Source organism: Manis pentadactyla, chromosome X (genome assembly GCF_030020395.1).
Source record: "Manis pentadactyla isolate mManPen7 chromosome X, mManPen7.hap1, whole genome shotgun sequence".
Taxonomy (NCBI): Eukaryota; Metazoa; Chordata; class Mammalia; order Pholidota; family Manidae; genus Manis; species Manis pentadactyla.
Genome location: NC_080038.1, coordinates 95,844,985 through 95,857,553, shown reverse-complemented (window position 1 = coordinate 95,857,553; position 12,569 = coordinate 95,844,985).

Sequence of the window (12,569 nt, the reverse complement as noted above, 5' to 3'; positions counted from 1 at the left end):
AATTATTTCTTCTAAGATACTTTCCATCTCTTTGCCTCTCTCTTCTTCTTCTGGGACCCCTATAATACGGATATTGCTCCTTTTAGATTGGTCACACAGTTCTCTTAATATTGTTTCATTCCTGGAGATCCTTTTGTCTCTCTCTATGTCAGCTTCCATGCGTTCCTGTTCTCTGATTTCAATTCCATCAATGGCCTCTTGCATTCTATCCATTCTGCTTATAAACCCTTCCAGAGTTTGTTTCATTTCTGCGATCTCCTTTCTGGCATCTGTGATCTCTTTCCGGACTTCATCCCATTTTTCTTGCGTATTTCTCTGCATCTCTGTCAGCATGTTTATGATTCTTATTTTGAATTCTTTGTCAGGAAGACTGGTTAGGTCTGTCTCCTTCTCTGGTGTTGTCTCTGTGATCTTTGTCTGCCTGTAGCTTTGCCTTTTCATGGTGATAGTAATAGTCTGCAGAACTGGGACGAGTGACGGCTGGAAGGACTTCCTTTCTTGTTGGTTTGTGGCCCTCCTCTCCTGGGAGAACAGCGGCCTCTAGTGGCTTGTGCTGCGCAGCTGCGCGCAGACAGGGTTTCTGCTTCCTGCCCGGCTGCTATGGAGTTAATCTCCGCTGTTGCTGTGGGCGTGGCCTGGCTCGGGCAGCTACTCCAAAATGGTGGAGTCGCGTTGGAGCAGGAGCTGCTGGGAGGCTATTTATCTCCGTAAGGGGCCTCCCTGCTCCCTGCAGCCCAGGGGTTAGGGTGCCCAGAGATCCTGGATTCCCTACCTCTGGATTAAGTGGCCCGCCCTGCCCCTTTAAGACTTCCAAAAAGCACCCGCCAAAACAAAACAACTACCACAAAAAAAAACAAGAAAAAAAATTTTTTTAATTAAAAAAAAAAAAAAAATTTTTAATTAAAAAAAAAAAAGGTGGTCGTTCGTTTTTCTTTATTCTCCGGTGCCAGCCTCAGGCCTCTGCTCACCGGTCTTTCTGCCCTGTTTCCCTAATATTGGGGTCCCTGTCCCTTTAAGACTTCCAAAAAGCGCTCGCCAAAACAAAGCAGCAAAAAAGCAAAAAAAAAATGGTCGCGAGCTTTTCTTATGTCCTCTGTCGCCCAGCCTCCAGTGCCTGCTCACTGTTCTTGCTGCCCTGTTTTCCCAGTATCGAGGGCCCTATATGGTCTCTCTTGTCTGACTTCTTTCATTTGACAAAACGTTTTTGAGGTTCATTAATGTTGTAGCAGGTGTCAGTAATCCATTCCTTTTTATTGCTCAATAGTATTTCATTGTATAGGTATACTGTCTTTGTCTAGTCATTTGTCAGGTAGTGGGCATTAGGTTTTTTTCCAATTTTTGGCTATTATGAATAACGCTACTGTGGATATTTCCTTGCAAGTCTTTGTTGGACATATGCTTTCATTTCTCTTGAATAGAAACCTAGGAGTAGAATTGCTGAGTGTATGGTAGTTTTATGTTTAACTTTTTGATGAATTGCCCGACTGTTTTCAGCGTGGCTGTGCCATTCTGCATTCCCATCAGCATCCAGTGAGGGTGTTCTCTTTGCTCCATATTCTACCAACATTTGGTGTTGTCTGCCTTACACTCATTCTAGTGAGTGCAAAATGGTATCTCATTGTGGTTTTAGTTTATTATTTTAAGCATCTTTTCATGTGCTTGTTACCCATTCATAAATCTTCTTTGGTGAAAAGCTTGCTGTACAGAAAATGGAAGTTTCTATGGCCAGGATTCTCACCTGGCCCTGGTTGGCTTGCTCACTACACTTGTATGGGCAATACATTATTATTGACTATATAAAGAGCTCTGCCCGGTGCTCAGGGTGACACAGTGGCATGGCTGCAAGGCTACAGGAGAGCAGAGGCTGAAGTGGTGGCAGCACCGAGAACAGAGGCTGAGACGGCTGCGGGGGCAGAGAGGCCCAGAGGCAGAGATCTGCTTGCTGCATGCAGTCTTCCTCTGACGCGGGCGGGATTCTAGTGACTGACCTGCCACCGTGGGAATAAAGTTGGGTATAAACCCTTTCACCCCAAGAATGTTCTACTGTCATTTTTTGGTCTCACTGAATCAAGAGTGAACTTGCTCGGGGCTGAAACCCATTGGCAAGACATCTGCTCTTGTCTTTTGTCCATTTAAAAAACTGGGTCATTTGCCTTATTAACTTTCCATTTAAGAGTGCTTCTTGGAGATTTTTCTGTATCAGGTCATGTAGATCTTCTATATTGTTCCAGAATAGGGATGCAACATTATTTAACCAGGCCCCAACACTTGACCGTTTTTTTTTAATGCAATAAGAACACAATGAATACCCTTTTGAATTATCTTTTATATATATATTGCAAGTATATATCTTTAGATTAAATTCCCAACTGAGGAATAGCTAGTCCAAGAGTATGTGCAATTCCAATTTTGATTGATATTGCCAAATTACTCTAAAAACAGCTGTGCCAATTATACTCTCTCCACTACTGTATCCAAGTGCCTTTCTTCACATATACTTGCCAACACCATGAATCTTAATTTTTGCTAATTCAGTAGCTTAGAAAATGGTACCTCATTCTATTAATTCACTTCTTTATTTTTTATTTGGTTTTAATGCTGTAAATATGATCAAGGATCTTAATAGAAGGCCCACTATCTGCTTGCCACACACCCACAGTTTGAAAGGTCCTTTGGCTTGAGGGTTTGTTATAATAAGCAGGAAGAGAGGAAAAGGTAGGTGCAGATGTTGGAGCATCACAGAGCGTGCCTTATTACCAAGGCAGTTTTTCCAGTGGTTTACAAAACCATTCTGGAGATAAAGACATCAATCAAGACCTGTGGTTGCCATTGTTTCCTGGATTTGGATAGCATCACACTATTAAGACTCATGGTGCTTGTTGGAATTTGGCATAATGACAGGATAGTGAATGTGGTTCCCTCTCATAAATTGCTCTGGGACCCTGGTAAGCTCTGGCTGGAACTCACAGTTGCTCACAAACATTTTAGCTAGCTACTAATGACCTTTTTCTTTCACAGTTACAATTAGAAAGACTTGCACATGCTTTGGGCTCACAAATTGGAGAGGGCACAAGAATACTATTATGTCCAGGGTGCTTCAAAGTATTCTGTGAGAGAGGTATAGAGGAGGAAATAGTGATGTTTAAAGTGAGGTTAACAAAGAGAAAAAATCAAGTCTGCATTCGAAGACCTAAATAACAGGTAAAGTTCAGAGAGAGATTTATTACAACCGTAAAGAAAACATCTCCCTTGCCTAGGCTGATGTCTTCAGCTTTATTTGTTGTCTTTTGAACACTAGCATTGTTTCCGAAAGCCATGCTGAGTTTACTTAATACACAACTTGCTCTTTTTCATCTTCCATACATGGCCATTCCCAGACTACTCAAACCAGGTCAGTAGGCAGAGGAACTGAGTGTGAAGCATGCAGTATAGTGGTGGCCGGAGGTGGGGGAAGATGAGCACTTCTTATATGTCGCCACCCTCAACTCCACGGTGACCTTGGAAGATTTGCTTAATGTCTCTTAAGTGAGGCAATGAATTAACAGAGAATATGGAAAGCATTACAAAAGCATTATAGGGAGTATTATGATCACATACTCTTCAGGGAAATTGAACTTGATCAGGTAAGCCTCTGACAAAGGCCGATACTTTAAATCTTTTTTTTCTCCTCACAATAATTTTGTACTTTGGTGCCTCAGTGTATAAAATAAGATTATATAATCATGAAGAAGAAAAAAGCTAGTATTTTCCCTTTTAAATGTAGACAGTATTACATAGTGGTTAAATGCTGCCTTCATATTGTGGCTGTGTCACTTATGGGGATGTATGACCTTAGGAGTTTCTTTATTTGTAAAAATAAGAATAATAATCATTCCTACCCCACCCATAGGATTAACATGAGGAGTAAGTTGGTTAATACAGGTGTACCCCACTTTTTGAAGGTTCGCATTAGGGCACTTCACTTTTATGAAAGACCAGCATTAGTACAAGTTTTCCCTAATGGAAGGAAGTCCAAAGAGGATTTTTGCTTTTATGAAAATAGGTGAAAAGTGAAAACAGCATTCAATGTTTGTTTTGCAGGCAGCCCTTAAAAGCCCAGAGCAGTGTGAGTGACCCGCCAAGCTCCTTCCCTGGAAACCACTCAGCATCCCAGCATCAAGTAGCAGGAGCTTTGAACTATGTGAGCATCTGTGCTTTATTTTATTATTTTTTAAATTTGTTTCATGCATCTGTTAGCAAGATGCATCCAAAGGTATTAGAAAAAGCCTAAGAGAGGTTATTTTTTGGTTGTGGGGAGGCTCACAAATTCTTTCCATATGCATTTTGTGGTAATTGTGTCTTCGCTTTCCACCATTTTGGTTTAGGAAAGGTTTCATGGGAACCCTCTACTTTCAGAGAGCTGGGAAACCTGAATAAGAAAAACACTGAGTCCAGGGCAAGTAGAAAGCATCCAATAGATGTTAACTATTATTGTCATTATTCTTAATTGAAAATGGTCTCCTTTGCCCAGGCACCTAAGAGGAGCCAGCAAGACAGGTAGAGGCAGATAGCTGGTCTGTATGAGGGCAAGGAGACCGGAGGCTTTCGTCAAGTACCACCAGGGAGACCATAGTCCTGGCAATGGTGTTGCTGACTATACTATCTGGGTGTTTTGTACAGAATATGTCAGTGTTAGGCAAAATGTATTCCTTGAATTACTTGCATCAAAATCACCAGAGGAGGGAAGAAGCACATTCCAGAGCTTCATCCTAGATGTGCAGAATCTGAATTTCTGGGCCTCAGACCTAAGACTGTACATTTTTTACAGGAACCCCAGGAGCTTCTGATTCAGACTGAAGCTTGACAACCACTGGGTGTGGTTTGGTCAGAGCACAGTAAGCAGCTAGTAAGACCAATAATAATGTCAAATGGTTCATGATTCTAATACATGAATCCATATTCACTTTGACCCAGGAGCTGCTCTGATTTCACTTGCTTCTGCTCTCAGGTAAATGAATAATCTCTTCTCTTAACTTCTGAATTCAGGTGGCAAGATACTCTGTTACTGGGCATAGTAAACAAATTTTTGATTCCTAGTTCTATATGGCTTTTGTCGAACAAATTCTTGATGCTGGCTGTAGCTCTTGATTTTACCAGTAGGGAGCACAGTCAGTCTATTGATCTTAGGCTCTGTAAAACAAAGAAGTCTGAGATGGTCTTTTCTCAATTTTAGTGTGGAAATCTTTTTCTGGGGGTTGGATAACAAGAGACAAGGGCCACTTCTGTGTGGGGTACAAATGTGACCCTCGGGGTGGGATTGCTCATTTTTCAAAGATAACACAGAATGAAACTTTTTGATCTAAAACTTTTTTATCTGAGAAATACGGTCTCCTAGGTATGCCACTCTGTAAAACAGAGTCCTTCTTTCAGAAGCAACGTGCATTCCAGTTGAGCACTTTAGACTAGGCTGTGAAATATAGAGAAACATGTGAGAAAAGTGATGTGATGTTGAGTTTTTCTATTTTTGAAAATAATGTGCTTTGGCATGTGGAATTAGATACCTGGAGGGAAATAACTACCTGACTACTTCATGAAAGATAAATTTCAATTTTCTGTGATACCAGGTATTTTTTTTTCTCAGCTCCTACAGACTGTTTTATTATCTAAAAGGAACAGGAGGGGCAAGGGTTTGGGGCTTTTGGGGAAAAGCTAAAATACAGATCAGCTTTCCCTCCCCTTCTCCCACCATCCCTCAAAGTCAAAATATCTGAGAACACGAAAACAATACTCTTAAATGAAAACCCTTCTCCGTATTTTCTGTACATATTTTCATTAACTTAAAAGGGAGGATTAGATCATTAATAAAATGTAGACACTCGAAAAACAAGTTTTAGAAAAAAAACTGCATTGAATATCAAGACAAGTAGAATTTCTGCAAAGAAATCTCTCAGTACTTGAAGTGGGCTCATTCTCAAGATAACTAAATATGATAGTGGGTCAAAACACTGGGGAATGTTGGTTAGTATTTATTGAATGTCCAGAATGAATGTGCTGTAGGCAATCAGTTTGTATGGGCAGGCCTGAAGACTGTGAATAAGTTTCAAACTAATAATTTTTTCTCTAGTGGCTTACTCACTATAGTTTCTCTGAATATAAAGGCTTATACTCCTGGGATTGGCCTGTAAATTGGTTACAGCCTTTTATATCTCCAAAGCCATATTCATTGGGATGACGGATGGGATCCATTGATGGTATAAAAAAATGAAGATTTAGAAAAATAAGTGTGGATTATCGGCTACTTGAAAGAAAAGGGAAATTTCCCTGGGTGAAAGTAAAATAGAACTTGTTTTTTCTGGCCTTAAATTCTCACATCTGCTCTCTGTGTGATGTGTCAGGAAATTTACTCTGCTTTACGAGACACATTTTGATTCCCCATAATGTAGAAGATGAACTTTCTCTAGTCAATTTAAGCCTGTCAAAACAAAACCTCTTTGATGAATAATATTCATTTTATAAAGGTCTTACTCCAAAAACTGATGAGGAGTTTTGAAAAGAGAAACCTGTCCTCATACTTTTCTTCAAAACGGTGCTCTGTTCTGATTCAAAATAAGAGATATAGTTATTGGAACGCTTCTCTCCTTTTTCCAATCAGTTCTAAATCTCCTAGCACCGCTCCCACCCCTTCCACTGGTAAAATGAAAAACAAATAGAGCCTCACAAAAGTATTAGTCAATGGAATTATTTGCTTTGTGATATCCTATCTTTGGGTATAATGTACAGGCTACAGCAACTACACACCATTGTATCAACCTAGGTGTTTGGGCTTAGTGTTCAGCAAAACGGAAGTAAGCAAAATTGATTTTGACTCTCTCCCTATACTTGGCCTTTTGACCTTTAATGCCTTGACTTTCTTGTGGATGCTTTCCCTTAGTATAGCCTTTATTTGTTTCCCCATTAATGTTATTAGTTCCCTTTGCTTTTGGTCACATTCTTCAAAACAAAACTTAGTCTCACAGACTGGTTTGTGATCAAATAAGAATGGGTCTTAATTTGTTATTCTTCTCCTACTTTCCAAGTAATATGCATGATTTGCACTTAACAGAGATTTTGAGAGACAGCAACTTAGTACAAAAGTACTAATTAGTACTAGAAGCCTAATAATAGGGATTCTAGATCCTGTAGCAAATTACTAAGTGCGGCCCATATTGGCAGTTGCCTCCCCCAGCATGACTTCTTGCTTTCTTCCTCAATAACGGAATTGTGATTTCATTTGGTATGATAATGCACCCAGACCAAAGACTATTCCCAGTTTCCTTTGAAGCTACATTTGGCCATGGGGCTAAGTTCTGACTTATAACATGTAAGTAGAAGTCTCCCTAAAAGATAGATGGTGGCCTTTTGTCCTGCCTTCCTTTATGATGCCAGTCTGGAATGTGAACATCATGGCTAGAACTGGAATTAGCTCAGATCATGAGATGACCTTGAGGATGGAGATCACATGCTGAGGATGGTGGAGCCGAAACATAAGTGCATGGCTCAGGTAACTGGACCACTTACTTCTGCCTTGTTTAAGTCATGTCATTTGGGGATTTTCTGTTATATGCAGCTGCACTTGATCCTAAGGAAACAGAAGACAAATGCCTTTGGAAAATCAGGGCTTTGCAGTATCTCTCAGCAAAACTGGTAAGCTAATTCTGAGAAAGCCAACACTGTTGGCTTTTGAAAAGGAAGTTCTCTATCTCTGAGAAGCATATGGAGAATCCTTGCTCTCCTGAATCCTTCTGAAAAAAATTCTTTCTCATACTTTGTTTAGAAGGCATAGATCTTATCAGGCCAAAAATATTGTCAATGACTAGACAACAGAGAGGATATCCTAATATTCACCATCTGTCATGCCACAGTGTCTAGCAGAGTGGAATGCTGGGTTCTTCGTAACTTGCTGATCATATTAGTGTAACAATTACCCTAGATTGATATGTCCTTATAGAAAGACACTGCCAAAGACAGAGGTAGTTTGGAGGAACAGGAAATGTAAAAGGCCAACCCACAAACCATTCAGATTTGAACATGATATGATGTAGCATAACCTAAACATCAAAAGTTATTATTAGGAGCACAGAGGATTTGCATCACAGGGTGTACCAGATAGATACACACAGAGCAACATTTCTGTGAAGGCATGACCCCCATCCCCCCAAGGAATGGATTTCAGTGGACATAGTGAATTTGTGAGTCAACATGGCACATGGGCCCCTTTGCAAAATAAACAAGCTCAAATCCCTGCATTCTATTTCTACCTAGCCTCACTATGCTTTTTTACTCTCTGCTTCATCAGTTACTATAGCTAGGGCCCATATCCTCAATCCCCTACCTTTGGCAAGTGTCTTGTTCTTGGTTCACTGATTAATTGATGTGGGTATGAGCCTGAACTGTGTTTTAGTAGCCAACATCTCTGTAAGACCAGCAGAAATACTGCTGTCAGTGGAAAATTCAGAATGGCAAATGATAGCATCAGCAGGGAAGGATAAATATAAACAATATATTCATGTTGCTGTCAGACAGAGATCATCTCAGCACTATGGAGTTGCTGCTCTTTCTTTCTTTGTTTTCGTTGAGAGGTTTATAGTGGCTTGGTCTGTTTCCCTCCATTCAATCCGCCTCTCTCTTTCTGAGCCCTTTCAGCAAGGACAATAGGCCTGAGTGTCAAATAAGTAAATGGAAGAAAAGATAGGCAAACGGAACCCAAATATCAAAGCAGTAAGTGCATAGTGACTATTCCCTCAGTAGGGCACAAATGCCAGAGTTGACTATTGATCTAAATAAATTACCGATGCAGTCCTTGGGTAAGCAACTTCCTTGGGAATTAACTAAAGATACTGAAAGAGACTTAGCAGGACTTTGGAATGAGCCACGGACAATAATTTTGTGTATACATTCATACCTGGTTTTTAATATGGAGCCACTTTTCTTTCTTGTTAGGGAACAGCATGTTGTCAGCAAAATTAAGCCCCAGAATGAAGCTTCTTCAAAAAAGGAAAGCCAAAATGAAATCATTTTTTAAGGGTATAAATAAAATAGATCCACGCATTTCCTGACAGCCTGAATGAGAAGGTCCATATTTATCTCAGTAAGCTTTCAGCGTTAGACTTTAGGAACCAAAGTGACAGTTTTGGACTCAGCCAGACAGACAGCCTTACATATAAAGACTCAAAATAGATTTCCTTTGCCCCTAGTCCTGCCAAAGAGCCTTTTTAGGTGTGCAGGAAGGCGCTGAGCACAGTAATGCATAGTGCCCTTCTGCTGAGTGGGAGCAATGAATGGCTTCGCCTCACCTGACTTTTCCTGACTGGAATTTAGACCCCCAAAGAATCTGAAAGGTAATAGGATATTTCTTATGATTTCACAGCAGATGTGCTTTTTGCTTTTTTTTCTTTTTTCTACATGGAATCATTGAAAATTGAAAAGAAAATTCAAAAAGCCTGCCTTTTTCTAATGGAAATAGATAATCCAGTTGTGGGCAATCATTGATGATGCTTTTGATCATTCTAGGATTAGAAGAATTCTTCATACTTGTAGAAATGGACTGTGTCAAAAGATAAGCAATACTTAAGTATGGTAAGAACTTTCATCCCCAATGTCAACAGAACCGAAGGCCAACCTTTTGTAATATGTTCCAAAGAGCCTTATAGCTGTTTTCTTTTACAACCTCCTCTTTTTTCTTCAACCTTCCCTCTCGTCTCTTATTGTCTTTTACCAAAAAAAAAAAAGTAAAGACTACTTGGAGGCTTTCCATACTGTGGTAGGCTCGGGATAGAGCAAAACGGGAGAGTACGGGCCCTCCTACAGAACTTGCAGGTAAAATTCATATGTAAATGTATGTGCACTGAGTCATATATTAATTTACACAGGATAGAGTGATGTAGAGAGGATTTAGGTTTCATGTTTAGGCATGAGGAAAATAGGATTTTTTTAATCTCTTCGAATTAGTGAGAGAAAACTGTAAAGGAGATGGGATGGCTCCACGAATAGAGCAGAGAGCTCACATGCCTGAGACAAGCGAAAGAAGTGGGTAGCTCAGTGGGAGGAAAACAGGGATATCACACTTTCTTCTTTTCCAACCTGGCCTGGGCCTATGGAAAGTGACAGACTGATGTGCTGGCGTGGGTTGCTTTTGTGTTGTGGTTTGCTTTTTTCTTCGCGGGGGATGATTTGAAAGCTTCTTTACGAAGTGCCTTTGTATTTTCTTTTGAATTCATGGTCTAGGGGGTTAAGGGTGGTTTGAGGAAGGACTATTTGAATGCAAGTTAGGCCTGATCCTTAATGTAGTTAAGTAGCTATTATAGACTCCGAGGAAAGGAAATGGCGTTCATAAAAACTGTAAGTGAAAAATAAACTGTGTGAAAGCATTTATCCCAACTTCAGTCTACAGCCTGGGAACTTCAGCAGGGAGGAGGTATAAGAGCTGTGCTAAGAAATAGCCCCTGGCCTGGATCATAAGCATAACTGATGGGTGGTTTAGGAGACAAGATGGAAGAATGTGGGGAGAGACTGGAGTGAAGGACAGGGATACCTTAGAATCACTGCAGGGTCTCTGGCTAGGGAGGTCAGAGTTACTTGGGTGTCACTCCTGGAGATGGGGAGACTGGGCTTAGGGAAGGGTGATGGAAGGAAGAGAGACAGTTCTAGCTTCAATGCGGTTGGTCTGATGGGAGGACTGAGCATGATGTAAGGAGTCTGCACAGGACTCAAAGGAGGGGCAAAAATCTATGGCAAGAGTGTGTTATTATACTTTCTCGTTTTCCAGCCTGGCTGGGGCCTATGTGAAGTGACAGACTAATTTGGGTTGGTTTGTTTGCTTTTTTCCTAAGCGTTAGATGATTTGAATGTCTCTTTAAGTGTGTCCTTGCATTTTCTTTTGAACTCATGGTCTGCCTCATTAAGGGGATTACACTTTCCCAATGTGAAATTACATGGAGGTCGAAGTATCTCATTTGAACAAAAAATGCTTCCTGAATTAAAATAATGTGAGTAGGAACTCTTAGCCCTAATATATGACATGCAACTTTCTATACCTCATGTGTGCACACACACGTGTGTTTTTGCACATGTATATAATAGCATACCATACACAATTGTAGTTAGTTGTGTATAAGTTTCCATACTAGGGCTTATTTATTTGGGCTGTCTTATTTTTCTTTGTCAATAAGGAGTATACCTTCTTCTTCATTTGTATCCTCCCACAGAGCACAGTATATATAGTAAAATGTAGACTGTATAAAATTGAGCAGGAATTTAAAATTATTGGCTGATCTTAAAAACCAATGTTAAAAATGAATAATTTATTAAAAAACAATGGTAGAGAACATCATAAAGTTCATACAACCTCAAATTAATCTCATATCTTTTACATTTTTCTATTTCAACTGTAAATTCATATCTGTTAGGATCACCGAAGTACTCCAAAATTCTCAGATGTCTTCTAAATCATTAATAAAAAAGAAAATATTTTCAGTAAGTTGAGTTGTTAGATATGTTTTATCACACCCTCATTCTGTGAAAATTGGTAACCCAAGTATGGCATGGATGCTAATTATCAATTAATGACCAGCTAATCTTAATTCAGCCCTGGGAAAATCCATTTCCATTTGCTTCTTCACCTGTTAAATGGGGGAAAATGACTCCTGGTGCACAGGCATCTTGGTGAAGAGTTTACTCTTTGAAAATGCTTTTCTGATGGGAAGTGCCAGGCAGATACTTTCATGACATAATACCTTTAAGTAATGAAGGGGCTACCTTCAAATGAAACTAGTGGGGTGTTATATTGGTAGAAAAGGAATTTTGAAACTAGAACTGGCTGGGACATCAAGGTTAACATTACCTTTTGACCACTTCTTTTCCTCTCCCCTTTGTCCCTCTTTTCTTTCCCAAAATATCAAAATAGCAGATGATTGAGAACTAGGACTTACTCTTCCTTTAAGAAAGTGGCATACTGGTAGTTCCTGGTGGTTGTGGAGGGAAAGAAAATATCCCACTTGTTTCCTCACCTCAGTAATTTCCTTTGATGCCCATTTCTGTGAGTGATATTTATAAGTCCCCCTTTCCCAGACAATCACCTTGGAAATTTACATAACCAGACAGTAATCAAAACAGAAGTCAGACCTGAAGGTTATAAAATGTTGAATTTGTCCAAAGTTGAATTCCTGTTCACAGGAGGAGAGCCTGGGACCCTTTTTGCTAGCTTAGCTTTCTCCTTTGCTGAGTCTGAGCACTTGGACTATTTTAGTGTTAGCCTGCTGTGACTCACTGCCTGTCCAGCAGCTTAATAGATGCTTAAGCAAGTCCACAATATGTCTCTCAGATAATTAAACACTGGGGCTATGCAAAAAAAGACACGTTTTTATGCATCAGTTAAAGGAACATTTTATCATCAGCCTCTCATTTCCACTTTCTCAGTACAGCATAGTAAAATACGGTGTTTACCAATCCTTATGCTTTGCCCTTTTCCATTCCCCAAACCTGATGAAATGTATGTTTCCATTGCTGTCATCCATGTTAGACAGGTTGCTCCATTTCAGTTGCAGGAAATATTC